Source organism: Schistocerca nitens, chromosome 1 (genome assembly GCF_023898315.1).
Source record: "Schistocerca nitens isolate TAMUIC-IGC-003100 chromosome 1, iqSchNite1.1, whole genome shotgun sequence".
NCBI lineage: Eukaryota > Metazoa > Arthropoda > Insecta > Orthoptera > Acrididae > Schistocerca > Schistocerca nitens.
In genome coordinates this window covers 1,206,893,399-1,206,899,727 of record NC_064614.1, presented here as the reverse complement: position 1 = coordinate 1,206,899,727, position 6,329 = coordinate 1,206,893,399, and the positions used below count along the sequence as shown (strand labels likewise).

At 44.8% G+C, this 6,329-nt stretch overlaps 1 non-coding gene across 1 annotated transcript; it reads left to right on the top strand.

The window, feature by feature from the left end:
* The first annotated feature begins 2,842 nt into the window (after window positions 1-2,842).
* Trnat-cgu (transfer RNA threonine (anticodon CGU)) lies at window positions 2,843-2,917 on the top strand. Its single transcript has one exon. It is a non-coding gene; the product is annotated as a tRNA-Thr (tRNA).
* Window positions 2,918-6,329: the final 3,412 nt, after the last annotated feature.

Below are 6,329 nucleotides of genomic sequence, written 5' to 3'. Positions count from 1 at the left end.
CGGCACTTTGAGCAGTGGACGTTACATTTCACATGTGTTACGATCCGTGGCTCCACCCTTCATCAAGCCGGCTCGGGTGGTCGAGCGGTTCTAGGCACTACTGTCTGGAACCGCGCGACCTCTACGGTCGCAGGTTCGAATCCTGCCTCGGGCATGGATGTGTGTGATGTCCTTAGGTTGATAAGGTTTAAGTAGTTCTAAGTTCTAGGGGACTGATGACCTCAGAAAATAAGTCCCATAGTGCTCAGAGCCATTTGATTTATACCCTTCATTCGATCCCTGCGAAACCCAACATTTCAGCAGGATAATGCACGACCGCATGTTGCAGGTCCTGTACGTGCCTTTCTGGATACAGAAAATGTTCGACTGCTGCCCTGCCCAGCACATTCTCCAGATCTCTCACCAACTGAAAACGTCTGGTCAATGGTGGCCGAGCAACTGGCTCGTCACAATACACCAGTCACTACTCTTGATGAACTGTGATATCATGTTGATGCTGTATGGGCATCTGTACCTGTACACGTCATCCAAGCTCTGTTTGACTCAATGCCCAGGCGTATCAAGGCCATTATTATGGCCAGAGGTGGTTGTTCTAGGTACTGATTTCTCAGGATCTATGCACCCAAATTGCGTGAAAATGTAATCACATGTCAGTTCTAGTATAATATATTTGTCCAATGGATACCCGTTTATCGTCTGCATTTCTTCTTGGTGTAGCAATTTTAATGGCCAATAGTGTATTTTACAAGTGGAAAATCAAATCCTTTGGCCACTATAAAATATGGGTCCTCAGTAATTTATTTTAATGGTTTTGTGAGTTCAAAATTTTAACAGGTAATGGCTTCAGATTCAACAACGAGCAAAAATACCAATATTTTGCGAAGAAAAAGCTGTGCTGGGTATGCTAATTTTTGTTAATTTGCGGCCAGAGTTGTTTTTAAATTTTTGTAAGTGCAATGTGCTGCTCGTCTGAAGGCGTTAACCACTTAATGGGTAACGTTAACTTGAAAAGATCTGTACAGTTCAACATAGGATATTTAAAGGGTAATATGTATGCAGCATTTGTTCTTCAATATGTCAAATTGATGGTAATAAAGCGAAACTTTAAAATACATTATTTAAAATATGTATGCAACGTGTTATAACTCATTCAAATTTACAGATTGTTTAGAATCTATTGCTGCACGTAAAAATTACAATAGCTCAAAATTCGAAATTATCGACCAGAGTTTCCTTTTCGCTCTCCGTAATATAGTTTCAAGCTTCACGACTCGTAAAAATTTTTGGAAGAAATTCCTAACTCGACCCCCCCCCACCACCCTCCCCCAATATTTCCGTATGTAAAACATTTGTTCCAATCCCGGATCGCGGCGATCTGGGCTGAAAATCTCCAAGCTGTGTAATGGGTCGAGTTCTCAGGACGTTCGACCTCTCCATTAGGGTTAAGAAATTTTAAAAAAAAGAAAAGAAAAACATCTCGCAAGCTGCTTCTCCCTTCACATTACATCTTTAGATTCGAATAGAACTCTTCTCAAAACTTGCTAGAACAGGAGCTTTCACTTTACTCATCTCTTTTATTACCACGTTTTGCAAAGGCATAAAAGCGTGAATATAATTAATTATCCTAACCCATTTTCTTACAGGCCCACATATACTATTCGATTCAGATGCGCGAATAAATTACGGAATCAGCCATTTATTTCCTCCAAACTGCGCTGACACGAAAAAAAGGCAAAAAGGAAAAACAGGCGGATTCATTACTGCGTGATGTTCAGACTCTGTCCCGACTTCGTTTCTGGCAGTTGTTGTCTGCACAGAGCCCGCCGTCGTAAAACTGAAAACTACTGTCAGGCCCCTGTAAAGTGTTTTATGGCGCGCTGCCTGAGCAATTATTGCTAATGGAAGCCGTAACGCAACGCAATAAAGACTGGCTCGTGATTGAACAGTAGATAGCGACTCCGTTCGACTATGAATGATTTCACGACGTTCGCTTGTCCAAAGTGATTTTCCCTCTCTAAAGATACGCGCCAGGAGCCGGGGTGCTGTGGAGAAGATAATGGACTTGTTTTCGAGAGAAACAGACCGCGAGTGCCCGTCTTGCCACCCTTAATCAGATGTAAAGTAGCTGACGTTGATAACCCAAGACCTCGGAGGTGGTCGACTCGAATCCTGATGATGGAGGACGTATTATTCACCGCCAGTATTTGTAGGTAAGTGGGAACACAAGCAATCACGTAAAGTTCCCAACTGCCGGCCGCGGTGGCCGAGCGGTTCTGGGCGCTTCAGTCCGGAACCACGTGGCTGTTACGGTCGCAGGTTCGAATCCTGCTTCGGGTATGGATGTGTGTGATGTCCTTTGGTTAGTTAGGTTTAAGTAGTTCTAAGTCAAGGAGACTGATGACCTCAGATGTTAAGTCCCATTGTGCTTAGAGCCATTTGAACCATTATTTGAAAGTTCCCAAGTGCCTGACTTCGAGCCGGTGTCCACGACTCTATTAGATTCCAAAATTCAGTGTCTCACCGAGGGAGTAGGTGTGAGACTGAAACTTCCTGGCAGATTAAAACTGTGTGCCGGACCGAGACTCGAACTTGGGAGTTCGAATCTCGGTGCGGCATACAGTTTTAATCTGCCAGGAAGTTTCATATCAGCGCACACTCCGCTGTAGAGTGAAAATTTCACTCTAGAAACATCCCCCAGTCTGTGGCTAAGCCATGTCTCCGCAATATCCTTTCTTTCAGGAGTGCTAGTTCTGCAACGTTCGCAGGAGAGCTTCTGTAAAGTTTGGAAGGTAGGAGACGAGGTACTGGCAGAAGTAAAGCTATGAGGACGGGGCGTGAGTCGTGCTTGGGTAGCTCAGTTGGTAGAGCACTTGCCCGCGTAAGGCAAAGGTCCCGAGTTCGAGTCTCGGTCCGGCACACAGTTTTAATCTGCCAGGAAGTTTCATATCAGCGCACACCCCGCTGTAGAGTGAAAATTTCATTCTAGGTGTGACACTGTTGAGGATGACCCGTCCGTCGAATGTTGAACCTAAGCTCGGCAAACCCCTTACGCCGTCGGCACACGGACCGTGCTATCGAACGTCAACGTTGAACGTGCCGAGTTCAACGTGCTGCTAAACGCTCAGAAGCGATGCAAGTTGTGCATACGGTACGCTGCTATGGATGGATTTATATCGATAGTGGGCGGTGGTCGCAATGTTCTGGCTGATCAGTGTATACTTACCGTCTGAAAATAACTTGTGTACTGGACTTAATACTGAACTGGCAGAGACTGGAAGGTCATTGCTTTGTATCTGACCACTACCACCTATAATAATAATGAGTACAGTACTATAGTGCTATTACGTAGTTGCTGTTGTACTGTCACTTAGTTCAGTTATCTGTTTCAAAACGAATAATGAAGCAGTTTCTGCAAGGAATATCTACGACCTGGAGATACGTAACAGCTGACCGTAAATATCTAATGGGTGTCGACCGAGGAATAGTCGGGGATCGGTCTGTCGGTGACCTTTGCGCTCTGGCCTGCTGGAGACCGCAGTAGAGCTCCCCATTACACCTCAGGCTATGGAAGGAAACAACGAACGGAAAATGGACCCGGCGAAGGAAATTGATTATGACATGGACGACAATGTGGAACTTGCGCGAGAGAGCCGTACCACTTTGTTGGTCCCAGAAAATGTGGCTACGACCAGGATATCTAGTACCACAGCTGCAACAGATGAGCTCTCATGAAAGCGAATTGCGTCGCAGACGCCGCAGTCCACAACCAGCACCGACTCCATAACCATTGCACATGTATTTCGCAAGCATAATTCGTCTTTAAAACTCGTAGTTCAAAGGATTCAAATAGATAGACTGTGCCAAGTGTCTCTGTAACAGTCTACGGAATTACTGCACAGACAGGCAGGTGTAATTAGAATTTTCAGGAAAGAAAATTGTGAAAGACACCACAAAAGGCTGCCCACAGGGTTCTGTATGTGGCCCAGAGTTCTGCGATGTTGGTACAGAGTATTTACTGAACCAGCTTCTGAGTATAAAAACGCTAGAGGCTGCATCGCTTACGCAACGATCTGCTAATTATAATAGGGTAGTTCTTGAAAGACTAAGTAACTGATGTGTAGAAAACAAACAAACAATATCAGCGCCCAAAACAGTTTATACGTTACTAAAAGGAACATTATCAGGAACGAGAAGTCCCGCAGTCAGTATAAATGATCAACCTGTGAAAAGAAAAGCAGCATACAGGTACCTTGGAATTGACATCGACCAAAAGCAAAACTTTCATGCACGTGTAGAAGTCGTCTACCAGAGAGGCACTAAAATCCTAAATACAATAGCAGCAATTGCCAAAGAAGTTTCCAGCTGTTACTGAGTGCAATAAGAACGTACCACAACGCAATATTACTTGTTCCTGTGGGCGACGGGTCGAGCGCTTGGACTCATGGAGCCAGAAAGTTGAGGACAGTACAGGCTCCAAGGGGAGCACATAGAAGCGTGCTGGTACCCCGGCGCCTGACAGGAACGAATAGAACAACACCAACTGGGGCGCTGCTGGTGATGCTAGGTTCTCTACCTCTAGAACTGGGCAATAAGAAAAAGGTGCTCAATATTGATTCAAAAAGCGTGAATACGATAAGGTACAGGGGATACTAGACCCAAGAGCCGAATCGAATAAGGAAATAAAGGGATGCATTGATAGAGAATGGCAAGAAATCTGGGTCAAGGCAGAAACAGTGAGGAAAACCTACCAGTTTCTTCCTAACATAAACGAAAGAACAAGAATGACAAGCATCTTTCCGACCAAGGGAGCTACACACTGCCTGTCGGGGCATGATCCGGACCCCAACTACTTATTAAAAATATTACAACGCGCCACAGACACTTGTGAATGTGGAGAAGTCGGCACCCTGGATCACAGCCTCTGAGAAGGTGCCGTTAGACAAGATGTTACAGAGAAGGACAGGAACGCATTTGGAAATGTAATAGGCTATAACATTATAAAGAACCAGGAACTATGGCATAAGCTCAACTCACTAACAGCTAAAATATCAGCTTTTGAACTGCAAGCCTCCATGACTGAGAGAGAGAACCAAGAGGAGACCATACATCGTGATAAACAGAACATCAGAACATCCATACAACAACCTTCTGCAAGCCGTGAGGAAATGAGCCGCGGGGAGGACCAAGAAGTCTTTCCTGGATCCCTGACCTCCATCTCCCAACCACCATACCTTGGGTGAAACAGCGAAACGGTCCCTGTGAATGCTGAGTTGCATCTCAGCGCGCTGAGGACTAAGCGCCCAGACAAATGAGAAATCGAGCTTGGTTCTGACACCAAGTACAGTAGCGTAGTGTTGTGTAGTGTAGTGCTGTGTAGTGTAGTCTTGTATAGCAGTAATTCAGAATAGTGTAATCGACCAGTAACGTGTGCCGTCTGGATTCTAGTTGAAAAGATATCCGCACACCGGATGGACAAATGATAAAATGTAGCCTTTTTTATGTATATTATATAGACTTTTTCTCCTCCTAAATAGCATAATGCTTAGTTATTACTAACACATTTGTAATTATGTTAAAATATTAAGTGCTATATACAAATTAATTCCTTTGCAACACTAGGTCTGATCTTTCATGTACATAACAGACTAAAAAATAATAAAAATGCAGCACCACATTTGACTTGCAGAAAACGCTATCGAGGCAATTGAGCGACGATGGTACTACGGTGAAATACTACCCCACCCATGTCATTGATGCAGTGTGAAACAAGGACTAACAATAGAAACTTTTTGGTCCCAGTTGTCCATTTGTCAATACATCTAGCTGCTCCGTTTCTACCCGCAGGTGAGGTCCTTCCACGTCTGCGCTAGACTGGCTATCAACTCGTCGAATTATCCGTCTCGGAGTCTCGCTGCAACCTGTACTTGGTGCAGTACTCTATGTCTTCTTTATGAGCGACGTGCCGCTGTGTCCTCTGCATAAGCGACGTGCCACAGGCCAGAAATACCTAATTGATTCTATATGCTAACGATATAGCGCTCTTGAGTAAGATACCCCAAATGCTTCAATGCAAACTGAAATACAGTCGCCTGGCATGTAAATCACAGCAGACCCTGGCCATCATATTGACCTGGTGTCCCACCCCAGTCATACCACCAACTGTTCAGGACCATGGTACACTAGTACCACGGAAAACGACCCATATTAGGACGTCATGTTACACTCTAGTCTCATGTGGCGTGGTCATGTGGAGGACGTTCGCTGGCACGCTATGATATGCTTATGCCCACGGCGCCATGCTTGACGTTAACACCAGATGTTGGGTTTAT